Raw genomic sequence first — 13,818 nt, 5'->3', positions numbered from 1 at the left:
CAAAACCTCCGTAGCCACCACCCTAAGGGGATGTTGCTTGATTTAGGGATTTGTTCCTAGGGTCTTTGGTAGCATGGGCTACATGCACGGGCTTGGCCAAGCCAAGGCATTTTTATGGTCGATGATAAGGGACCACGGGACTACCAAATACTCAAGAAACTTGGCCAGACTAAGCCAGTGACTGTAGCTTCTGCTTGCACCACTTTAAGAAGATATTGCCCGATTTAGGGACTTGGTCTAAGGTTTAAGGCAGCATCAATCATAGGCATGGGCTTGAGCTTGGCACAACTGAGCCTTTTTTCCATATGAAGACCAACAGTTAAGGCCATGAGCTCTTATAGGACACTAAAGTAACTAGCTACTTGACAACATGACCAAAAGGTATGCTGGCCTAGATTTTACTCTATGGACATTGCCATGGATGTTTTCAACAACAATCCTATCATGCACACCTATTCCCTCATTGAGGGAAAAAAAGGGACCAGACAATCACCCTTAAAAGGCATGATAGATTTTACAGATATGTTAGTAGTAGACATTAAAGTGTCTATAATGGGGAACTTCTTTCAAACAAGCATATCTTGCATAAGGGTTTGTAGGTGTTGATGGTGGTTGAGGCATGTGCCCGCACCAAGGCCCAGCTTGTGCTGATAGTGTTCAAGGTAAGTGCTCGTAGCAAGGGCCAGGATATGCTGATGGTGTTTGAGGTAAATACCTGTACCAAAAGCCATTTTCTACTGATATTGATCGATGCATATGCCTTCACCAAGGGCCAGTATGTACCAATGGTGGTCAAGGAAATTACCCATACCAAAGCTAGCTAGTGCCAGTGGTTGTCGAGGTAGGTACCCTTACCAAAGGCTAGCTCATGCTGATGATGGTCAAGGCATGTGCTTGTACCATGTGCTAATGATGGTCAAGGCCTTGGCTAAAGTTTGATTCTGGGCCCTGATGCACATGCTAGGCTTAGGCATATACTGGTGCCATATTTTTTACCTAGGGCACTATCACCAAAAGATTGTTGGAGAACCTAGTCAATGGCATTGAGGGTTTCAACGATTGGGGAAGGGTGCCAAGGGGTGTGTGCACATGATGTATAATGGGTGCTAGTCCTTAGCCTTTATATTGATCCCTTATCCCCCAAGAAACCTCAACAACTCACAACCCCTTAAAAAAGCATAAGAGCTTTTACAGGTTTGCAACCAGTAGCCATTCAAGTGTTTAAAATGGGGATGCTTTTTTCAAATGGCCATAAGATCTTCTACACTACGAGTTCTTAGCTAAATTTTTTTATGGATGCCTATAAAAATACAAGAATCATGTATCTAAATTTAGGGCCAAAACTCCTTTTAAAAGAATTTTAAAAAAATCCCAAACCATGAAAAATTTTAAAAATCATGAAAAACAAAAAATGAGTCATCTTGCCATGAAACTTCACATGAAGGCATAAGGGATTGTTATATGAATTTACAAGCCATAAAAATAGCATTGGCAGGGCAAAAATATGAAGATGTGCTTGAGCCCAACTATTGCCCAGTCATAGTCTGCATGATGCACGGCCCAGCATGTGCCAATAATATTTGAAGGAATTACCTACACTAAGGGCCAACATGCATCACTAGTAATCAAAGCATGTGCCAAGACCAAGGGCCAACATGTCTTGATTGCAGTTGAGGCATGTGCATATGTCACAGTCTATAAGTTGGTCTAAAATTAAGAGTTCTTTTCGAGTAGAGAAACAGTTCCAATTCTATTATGACAAGGTCTGAAAGCTAAGGGGACCAAGCCTTGAGGTGTACTAGAGGTCCAGGTCATGGGGAACTAGCCTAGAATAATGGAATAGGTAATGATCAAGACTCTAGAGGCTTAGGCCCAGTGTTCGGGTTTGACAAAATTGAGCTAGGCCTAGGGGTGTGTGTGTGTGTTGGTTAGCATTTTATGAATTTATAGGTAGTGATCAAGACTCTAAAGGATTAGGCTCGATGTTTAGGTTTGGTAGAATTGAGCCAAGCTTAGATGTGGGTGTTGGTTAGCATTTTATGAATTTACAAGCCATAAAAATGGCATTTGTATGGCAAAAATATTAAGATGTGCTTGTGTCACTGGTTGAGACTCAAGCTTCAGGTTCGCATAACTCCAAGACTCAAGAATGGAGTCTTCTGCATCCCAAATTAGCCTAACATAAAAAATGGTGCATGGACACTTTAGACTACAAGACTTGGCCACCTAGTAAGTTACGAAATGAAAGGCCATAATAAATGCTTGCAGAAAGGCTAACAAAAGAATAAAACAAAGTTTAAGGCAAAAGTAAGGATGTTATTACTTAATGGTTCTAGTGTGTGTACAATAAGGATGAGAATCTCTCTATTTATAACTGAATCCCCCTTACAATTAGTGCCAAGATACATTTCTAAACTCTAAGGATTACACTGGCTTGAATCCTATGATTTTAGGAGATAAGATACAATTCTTGATTCTAAGGGATTGGTGTTGCTGCACAATCTTTGACTTGATGATATCATGCTGAATATCAGGCCTTTTAGAAGCCCTAAAAACCGATCCTCCCAGGATTGTGTTCAGGTGTGCCCACACCTGGGCTCGACCGTGTACCTACTATTTAACCATCAATGTTCTCACCTGGGTTTGATTAGATGCTGATGCAATGCTCATCAATGCCTACCCTTGGGCCTAGCTCAATCCTACCCAACCTAAACACCTTTCCTAGGCCTTTAGAGTCTTTATTACTACTTGCCCCATTGTTTTAGGCTAGTTCCCCATGACCTGACATCTAGTGAACCTCAAGGCTTGGTCCCCTTAGATGTCAAACTCTATCTTGCTAGAACTTGAACAACTACTTAACTTGGAGATAACACTTTGGCTTGTACTAGCTTATGAACCTTAACACTTGAACCCATCTACTGCTTGGTTGTGGTGCACATGATGCATGACTATGGCCTAGGATACCTACACTTAGTGTACGACCTAGCATGTGCCGATGGTGCTCGAGGGAACTACTCGCACAAAGGGCCAATATATGCCAATGATGGTCGAAGCATGTGCTAAGACCAAGGGCCAACATGTCCTGATGGTAGTTGAGGCATGTGTATGTGCCATGGTTTGTAAGCTAGTCCAGGCCTAGAGGCTCTTTTTTAATCGAGCAATAGTTCCAATTCTAGCAAGATAAAGTCTGATAGCCAGGAAGACCAGGCCATGAGGCATATTGGAAGTTTAGGTCATAGGGATGTAGCCCAAAATAGTGGTAAAGGTAGTGATCAAGACTCCAATGGCTTAAGCACGATGTTCAAGTTTAGTGGAAATGAGCCAAGCTAAGGTGCAGGAGCTAGTAAGCATTATATGAATTTACAAGCCATAAAAATGGCATTAGCATGGCAAAAATATAAAGATGTGCTTGAACCCATCTACTACTAGATCGTGGTGCGCATAGTATGTGACCTACGCCCAGGATACCTGTGCTTAGTGTATGGCCTAGCATGTGCCATTGGTGTTCAAGGGAACTACTTGTACAAAGGGCCAGCATATGCCAATAGTGATCGAAGCATGCATGAAGGCCAAGGGCCAGCATCTTTTAATGGTGGTCAAGGCATATACATGTGTCATAATTCATAAGTTGATCTAGGCCTAGGGTTCTCTTTGAGTCAAGGAGCAATTCTAGTTCAAATAAGAAAAAGGGTTCAATTACGAAGGGGACTAGGCCTTAAAGCCTACTAGAGGCCCAGGTCATAAGGAACTAGCCTAAAACAGTGGTACGAGTAGTGATCAAGACTCTAGAGGCTTTAGCACGGTGTTCGGGTTTGGTAAAATTGAGCCAAGCCTAAGTGCAGGCACTAGTGAGTGCTTATGTGAATTTATAGGCCATAAAAATGGCATTGGCATGGCAAAAATGCGAAGATGTGCAGAAACTGACTACCCAATCATGGTATGCATTGTGCAAGGCTTAGGCCCAGGATACTCATGTATGGTGCATGGCCTAGCATGTGTTAATGGTGTTCAAAGGAACTACTGGCACAAAGGGCCAACATGTGCTATTGGTGGTCGAAGTATGTGCCAAGACCAAAGGCCAATATATCCTGATGGTGGTCAAGGCATATACTTATATCATGGTTTGCAAACTAGTCCAGGCCCAAGGTTTTCTCTAAGTTGAGGAACAGTTCCAATTCTACCAAAAAAGGGTCTAACTACTAGGGGGATTAGGCCTTGAGACCTACTGGAGGCCCAGGTTGTGGGGCACTAGCGAAGAATAGTGGTATGGGCAGTGATTAAAACTCTAAAGGCTCAAGCACGGTGTTCGGGTTCCAAGAAATTGAGCCAACCCTAGGTGCAGGTGCTAGTGAACATTTAGATGAATTGACAAGTCATTAAAATGGCATTCGTATGGCAAAAATGTAAAGATGTGCTTGAACCCACCAACTGCTCGATAGTAGTGTTCATGGTATATGGTCTAGGCCCAGGATATCACACTCGGTGGGTGGCCCAGTATATGCTAATGGTGTTCAAGGGAACTACTTATACAAAAGGCTAGCATGTGTTGATAGAGGTCAAAGTATGTATAAAGACTAAAGGCCAACATGTCTCAATGGTGGTCGAGGCAAGTGCATGTGACATGGTCTAAACACTGGTCCATGACCCAATGTTCTCTCTGACTCAAGGAGCAGTTCTAGTTTTAATAGAAAAGGGTCTAATTGCCAAGAGGACCAAGCCTTAAGGCCTACTGGAGGCCCAGGTTAAGGGGCACTAGCCTAGAATAGTGGTATGGGCAGTGATCAAGACTCTAGAGGCTCAGGCATAGTGTTTAAGTTTTATAGAATTGAGCCAGGCTCAGGTCTAGGCATTGGTAAACACTTAGATGAATTAAGGCATGTGTATGTGTCATGGTCTGCAAGCTAGTCCAAGCCCAAGAGTTCTCTCTAAGTTAAGAAACAATCTCAATTCTAGTATGACAGGGTTCGACTACCAAGCAAACCAAGCCACAAGGCTTACTAAAGTCCTAGGTCATATGGAAATACCAAAAACAATGGTATGGACAATAATCAAGACTCCAAAGACATAAGCAAGGTTTTCAGGTTTGGTAGAATTGAGCTAGGTCCGAGTACATGCGCTTATGAGCAATGTGCAGTCACACAATCCAACCCAAGTGTAGGCACTGATGATCAAGGTGCGAGTGCACAATCAAACCCATGTGCGGGATTACCTAAACATAGTCTTGGGAAGATCAAATTTGTGGGCTTCTAGAATGCCTAATACTATAGCACAATCTTTGACAAGCTAGAATTATGCTAAGCACTTGAGTCTCATAAGTTGATAATTTTTTACAAGTGCCAGCATCTAGCGATGGTGTTCAAGGTAGCATCCTGAACTAAGGGGCCAGCATTTGCTGATGGTATTTAAGGAAATAATAGGCCAACATCTGCCAATAGTGTTGGATACGATTGCCCGCACAAACCAAGGGCCAAGTGCTGTCAATGGTGTGTAGGCAGAATTAATCCAAAGGCCAGCTGCACCAAGGGTGAGCCTGTTGCTATAACAAATACCAAAGGCATTTGGTTGTCATTTACTTGGATGCTTGATAATTTTTGACAAGTGCCAGCATCTAGCGATGGTGTTCAAGGTAGCATCCTGAACTAAGGGGCCAGCATTTGCTGATGGTATTTAAGGAAATAATAGGCCAACATCTGCCAATAGTTTCGATTGCCCGCACAAACCAAGGGCCAAGTGCTGTCAATGGTGTGCATGCAGAATTAATCCAAAGGCCAGCTGCACCAAGGGTGAGCCTGTTCCTATAACAAATACCAAAGGCATTTGGTTGTCATTTACTTGGATGCTTGAGGCAAGGATGTCATCCACCAGCCCAACTGATTACAATGGAGAACACCATTCATCCCCTACCCCAAAGAGGTACGGTTTAAAAAAAATAAAGTGAATAAACTTCAATAGGTGTGAGGGGAAAGGATGAATTGAAGCAAAAAAGGGCTAAATCTTAGTGGATCATGGCAGAGTGGTAGCAAGGCCACTCTACCACTTACAGTACTCCATCACATAATTAAGTCATCTGCAAAGGATTCTACCTGCCACTTTGTGCGAATTAAGCTCTAAGGAGGCTCGCATAATTTGTTCACCTTAGAGGTTGCACCTACAACATGTACCTTTGGGGGCCACAGGCTTCTACTGTGGGTTGACAATCGGGTGACAAGCGCATGTGTCACTTTTAGCCCAGATTCTAACTTAGAGGTGTTTAGTCATAATCTAGCACATGGTAGCTTTGCACCATTGACTTTTAACAAAGCACAATGACCAATTGTGTGAATCAACAATTCCTCTCTACTAGGTTGAATTACTATTGTGACACTGCCATCAATAAGGTAAAACTAACCTATCTCACAATAGTCTAAACCCAGCTCATGTTCTCTATTAGTGGGTGAACAATCCAACACTTGGTGAATTTGGCTTCACAATGATAGGAAAAGTTGGCATCGAAAGATCAAAAGCAATGTTGCTACGCATGCTTAGCTACCACTAGCCAGTTATCCCTATGGTAACTTTTCTAACACCCCTAGCTTCAAATTCCAAAGGTATAAAGAATTGATAGGCCATGCTTTCATAATTCATATTCGTACCAAAAATCAAAATCAAATGAGCTTTTACCCTTTTTTTCCACATATGTTTTCTGTTCTCATTGAGCTCATCTTAGGACACCTGCATTATCTTTTAACAAATTTACCTTCCCAGCCAAACTCCCTACCTAAGAATGTTTTTTGCCTAGATTGACTAACTGAGGCCGGCCTTGGGTCTAAAAAAAAGGTCGTGCCCTACTTTTGATTCACAGAATAAGTAAAACAACGTTAAAAGTAGTGGTATTTCAATTTCATTTGAGGTCTCCCACTTATCCTAGACCTCTCAAGTCATTTCACAAAGTTAGACTAAAGTCAACTTAATAAGGTCTTCTCTTTCTATTGATTCTACCAAGCCTGTTCCCTTGGCTGTGGTTTCACTAGATGGTAGATAGGGACAATAGGAATCTTATTAATCCATTAATGTGCATCACTAATTAGATGACAAGGCATTTGGCTACTTTAAGAGAGTCATAGTTACTTCTATTGTTTACCCATGCTTGGTTGAATTTCTTCACATTGACACTCAAAGCACTGGGTAGAAATCACATTGCGTGAACATCCATAATGACCATCATAATGCTTTTCTTTTAATTAAACAATCAAATTCCCTTTGTTTATATCAGTTCTAAGTCAACTATTCATCATCCGAGAAAAGCCCTTGAAAGAGCCTTTCCTAGTCCATCCCTTGGTCAGCATGCGGTGACCTACTCTCGCCATGGAAGCAACTCGAGTAGTGCTCTAGTAGCTTATGGGTTTGACACTAGGACCCTTGTGCCTAGCCCTTAAAGCCAATCCTTTTCTCGAGGTTATAGATCCATTTTGTTAATTTCCTTTGCCTACATTGTTCCATCGACCAGAGGCTATTCACCTTGGAAACTTGATGGGTTTATAAGTACAACTGGACACGGATAGCATGATCCTTTAGGTTTTCAAGGGTTGTTGAGGGTGCACCAGACACCACGTGACATGTGGTGCTCTTTCGACCATTGGACCCTACCTCCAGTTGAGCCATTTATAAGGTGGGTAGGTAGTTAAACAAAAAAGATAACTCTTCCCGAGGCCCCTGTCGATGACTTCAAACTCCCTAACGTTGCCATTAGCCTTCGTGTTCTGGCTTAGGAATTTTAACCCGATTCCCTTTCAAAGCTCGCACTCAATACACTGTTGGACTAACTCCCCCCATCTCTTAGGATCGACTAATCCATGTTCAAGTGTTGTTCACATGGAACCTTTCCCCCCTTCAGCCTTTAGAGTTCTCATTTGAATATTTGCTATTTATTTCAATTAGTTATAACCTTTTGTTTTGTGATAAACAAATTGTTTCTGTCCATACAAGCTTATTTGAAATATAATAATACTAGTTTATTAATATTTCAAAAATTAATAAATAAAAGATTTATAAAATGAATATGTTTATTGAGTAAGCTCAAATTATTATGACTATTTGAGCAATTTTTTATTTCAAAAAGTTAGGATCTTTTGTTTTGTCATAAAACAATTGTTTCTATTCATACAAGTTTATTCAGAATAAAATAATACCACTTTATTAATATTTTGTAAGTTAATACGTAAGAGATTTAAAAAATACATATATGTTTATTGAATAAGTTTAAATAGTTAAGTCCATTTGAACAATTATCTATTTTAAATTATTATGACCTTTTGTTTTGTGGTAAAACAATTGTTTCTGTTCATACATAATTTATTCAAAATAAAATAATACAAATTTATTAATATTTTAAAAATTAATAAGAGATTTAAAAACTAAATCTATTTACTAAACCAATTTAAATAGTTATAACTATTTGAACAATTATCTATCTCAAATTGTAATGATCTTTATTTTGTCATACAACAATTGTTTCTTTTCACATAAGCTTATTCGATTAAAATTATACTAATTTAATAATATTCTAAAAAATTAATAAGTAAGATATTTAAAAAATAAATATGTTTGTCAAACCAATTTAAATAGTTAAGACTATTTGAACAATTATCTATTTCAAATCGTTCTAACGTTTTCTTTAGTCATAAAACTATTATTTTAGTTCATACAAACTTATTCGGAATAAAATAATACTAATGTATTAACATTCGAAAAATTAATAAGCAAGAGATTTAAAAAAATAAATCTATTTGCTGAATAATTTTAATTAGATATGACTACTTGAACAATTATCTATTTAAAATTGTTTTAACTTTTTGTGTTGTCATAAAACAATTGTTTCAATTAATAACGTATCTGGAATAAAATAATACTACTTTATTAATATTTTAAAAATTATTAAGCAAGAGATTAAAAAACTAAAGCTGTTTTCTAAAGTAATTCTAATAGTTACGACTATTTGGACAAATATCAATCTCAAATCATTATGATCTTTATTTTGTCATAAAACAATTGTTTCTGATCATACAAGTTAATTCAGATAAAAATAATACTAATTTAATAATATTTTCAAAATTAATAAATAATTAAAAAAATAAATATGTTTGCTGAATCAATTTAAATAGTTAAGATTATTAGAATAATTATCTATTTCAAATCATTTTGACCTTTTGTTTAGTCATAAAATAATTTTTTAGTTCAAAAAAGCTTATTCAAAAGAAAATAATTCTAATTTATTAACTTTCCAAAAATTAATAAGGAAGAAATTTGAAAAATAAATATGTTTACCGAACAAGTTCAAATAGCTATAACTATTTAAATAATTATCTATTTAAAATCGATATGAACTTTTATTTTGTCATAAAACAATTGTTTTAGTTCACAAAAGTTTATCCAAAAAAAATAATATTAGTTTATTAATATTTTAAAAATTAATAAGAGATTTAAAAAATAAATCAGTTTACTGAATCAATTTTAAATAATTATGGATATTTAAATAATTATCTATTTCAAGTCGCTATTACTTTTCATTTTGTCATAAAACAATTATTTTTCAACATACAAGCTTATTTGAAATAAAATTGTTAGTACTTTTCGTTTTGTCATAAAACAATAATTTTGAACATACAAGTTTATTTGAAATAAAATAATACTAATTTATTAATATTTCAAGAATTAGTATGAGATTCAAAAAATAAATCTATTTATTGAATAAGTTCAAATAGTTATGACTATTTGAACAATTATCTATTTCAAATTTTTACAACCTTTTTGTTCTGTCATAAAATAATTATTTCTGTTCATATAAATTTATTTCGAATAAAATAATACTAAATTAATAATATTCTAAAAATTCATAACTAATAGGTTTAAAAAATAAATTTATTTGTCAAACCACTTCAAATAGTTAAGACTATATGAATAATTATCTATTATTTTAAATCATTATAACCTTTTGTTTTGTTATAAAACAATTATTTCAACCTATCCAAGTTTATTCATAATAAAATAAAACTAATTTATTAATATTTTAAAATTTTATAAGAGATTTAAAAAATAATGTTATTTATGGAACCACTTCAAATAATTATACTTATTTGAACAATTATATATTTTAATTTGTTATAGCCTTTTTGTTTTCTCATAAAATAATTATGTCTATTCATACAAGCTTATTCAGAATAAAATAATACTAATTTAATAATATTTTAACAATTAATAACTAAGAGATTTCAAAAATAAATTTGTTTAACTATTTGTACTAGTCAGGCCAGTAAATTCATTTTTTAAATCCGTTATTTATTAATTTTTAGAATATCAATAAATTAGCATACTTTATTCTGAATAAGACATACCAATAGAAACAATTGTTTTGTGAGAAAACAAATGGTTATAATGATTTGAAATAAATAATTGATCAAATTGTTATAATCTCTTATTGGTTTGAAATAAATAACTACTTGAATTGGTTTGGTAAATAGATTTATTTTTTAAAATCTCTTATTAATTTTCAAAATATTAAAAAATAAATGTTATTTTATTCAAAACAAACTTATATGAACAGAAATATTTGTTTTACGACAAAACAAAAAGTTATAACGATTTGAAATAGATAATTATTCATATATCCTTAACTATTTGAATTAGTTCGACAAACAAATTTATTTTTTAAATCTCTTAGTTATTGATTTTCATAATATTATTAGATAAGTATTATTTTATTCTGAATAAGCTTGTGTGAACATAAATAATTATTTTATGATTTGAAATATATAATTATTCAAATAGTAATAACTATTTAAACTAGTCCGGTAAGTATATTTATTTTTTAATTCTCCTACTTATTAGTTTTTGAAATATTAATAAATTAATATTATTTTATTTCAAATAAACTTGTATGATTAAAAATAATTGTTTTATAACAAAATAAAAAGTTCATAACGATTTGAAATAGATAATTGTTTGAATGGCCATAATTATTTAAACTAATTTGATAAACTGATTTATTTTTTAAATCTCCAACTTCTCAATTTTTGAAATATTAATAAAGTAATATTATTTTATTTTGGATAAGTTTTATTAAACTAAAATAATTTTTTTATGATAAAAAAAAGTTTATAACAATTTTAAATAGATAATTATTCAAATAATCATAACTATTTGAACTTATTCAGTAAACAGATTTATTTTTTAAAATTTTTTGCTTATTAATTTTCTAAATATTAATAAAATTATATTATTTTATTTCAAATTAGCTTTTATTAACTGAAAAAAAAAATTTTTTGACAAAACAAAAGGTCAGAATGATTTGAAATAGACAATTATTCTAATAGTCTTAACTATTATAACTAGTTTGACAAGCACATTTATTTTTTAAATCTCTTACTTATTAATTTTTAGAATTTATTAGTTTAGCATTATTTTATTTAGAATAAGCTTGCATGAATAGAAACAATTTGTTTTATGACAAAACAAGATCATACTATTTGAGATAGGTAATTGTTGAAATAGTCATAACTATTTAAACTGATTTGGTAAACAGATTTAGCTTTTAAATGTCTTATTAACTTTTGAAATATTAATAAATTAGTATTACTTGATTCTGAATAATTTTGTATGAATAAAACAATTGTTTTCCAACAAAACAAAATGCCATAATGATTTGAAACAGATAATAGTTCAAATGGATATGACTATTTGAATTTGTTTGGCAAACATATTTATTTTTTTAAATCTCCAACTTATTAATTTTTAGAATATTAATAAATTAGTATTATTTTATTTCAAATAAACTTGTATGAATAGAAACAATTTTTTTATGACAAAACAAAATATCATAATGATTTAAAATAAATAATTGTTCAAATAGTCATAACTATTTAAACTTGCTCGTTAAACAAATTTATTTTTTAAATATTTTACTTATTAATTTTTAGAATTTTAATAAATTAGTATTATTTCTATTCTGAATAAGTTTTTATGAGCAATAACAATTAGTTTATGATGAAACACAAGATCATATGATTTGAAATAGATAATTGTTCAAATAGTCATAACTATTTGAATGTGTTCAGAAAATATTTTTTTTCTTATTAATTTTTGGAATATTAATAAATTTAAATTATTTTGTTCAAAGTAAGCTTGCATGAACAAAACCAATTATTTTGTGGCAAAACAAAAGGTCATAATGTTTTAAAATAGATAATTGTTCATATAGTCATAACTATTTGAACTTATTTGGTAAATGGATTTTTTTGTGTTCTCTCATTAATTTTTGGAATATTAATAAATTAGTATTATTTTACTTCAAATAAACTTATATGAACTGAAAAAATTGTTTTATTACAAAAGAAAAAGTCATAATGATTTGAAATAGATAATTATTTAAATAGTCATGACTATTTGAACTTATTTGGCAAACATATTTATTTTTTTAAATCTTTTACTTATTAATTGTCAAAATATTAATAAATTAATATTATTTTAATCTAAATAAACTTGTATAAGCATAAACAATTGTTTTATGATAAAACAAAAGGCCATAACAAGTTGAAATAAATAATTACACAAATTGTCATAACAATTTGAACTTGTTTGGTAAACAAATTTATTTTTTAAATCTTTTGCATTTTTAATTGTCTTAATATTAATAAATTTGAATTATATTATTTGAAATAAGATTGTATGAATAGATAAAATTCTTTTGTGACAAAACAAAAGGTTATAGCAATTTTCAAATAGATAATTGTACAAACAGTCATAATTATTTAAACTTTTTCAGTAAACAGATTCATCTTTTTAAATTTCTTTATTATGAATTTTTGAATTACTAATAAATTGGTATTATTTTATTTCAAATAAACTTATATGATCTGAAACATTTCTTTTATGACAAAAAAAATGTCATAACGATTTGAAATAAATAATTATTCAAAAAATCATGATTATTTGATCTAGTTTAGTAAACATATTTATTTTTTAAATTTTACTTATCAATTGCTGAAATATTAATAAATTAGTATTATTTTAGTCCAAATAAGCATGTATGAATAGAAACAATTATTTTATAATAGAACAAAAAGTCATAAGATTTAAAATAAATAATTGCTCAAATAGTCAAAACTATTTGAACTAGTTTGATAAATAGATTTATTTTTAAATCTTTTATTAATATTTGAAATATTAATAGATTAGTAGTATTTTATTTCAAACAAATTTATATGAACAAAAGCATTTGTTTTATGACAAAACAAAAGGTTATAATGATTTGGAATAGATAATTGTTCAAATAATCATAATTATTTTAACTGGATAGGTAAATAGAATTATTTTTTAAATCTCTTACTTATTCATTTTTGAAATATTAATAAATTCGTTTTCTTTTATTCCAAGTAAGCTATTATGAATTCAAAAAAACTTATTTTATGACAAAACAAAAGGTCATAACGATTTGAAATAGATAACTGTTCATATAGTCTTAAATATTGGAACTGATTCGGTAAATAAATTTATTTTTTAATTCTCTTAGCTTTTAATTTTCATAATATTATTATATTAGTATTATTTTATTTCGAATAAGCTTGTATGAACAAAAATAATTCTTTTATGATGAAATAAAAGGTTATAACAATTTGAAGTTTATAATTGTTCAAATAGTCATTGATGTTTGAACTAGTTTGGTAAATATATTTATTTTTTAAGTCTCTTACTTATTAATTTTTAAAAGATTAATAAATAGTATTATTGTATTCTGAATAAAATTGAATGCTCAAATACAATTGTTATATGATAAAACAAATGGTC

The 13,818-nt window shown here is 31.8% G+C and overlaps 1 pseudogene; it reads right to left on the bottom strand.

Moving 5' to 3' along the window:
• Window positions 1-5,967: 5,967 nt before the first annotated feature.
• LOC149517716 (25S ribosomal RNA) lies at window positions 5,968-8,354 on the bottom strand (annotated as a pseudogene).
• Between the last annotated feature and the right edge of the window lie 5,464 nt (window positions 8,355-13,818).

Source organism: Durio zibethinus, chromosome 8 (genome assembly GCF_047325235.1).
Source record: "Durio zibethinus cultivar Kanyao isolate XHJ-2024 chromosome 8, ASM4732523v1, whole genome shotgun sequence".
Taxonomy (NCBI): Eukaryota; Viridiplantae; Streptophyta; class Magnoliopsida; order Malvales; family Malvaceae; genus Durio; species Durio zibethinus.
Note: the sequence above shows the minus strand (reverse complement) of the source record. Positions and strands in the feature narration are given on the sequence as shown.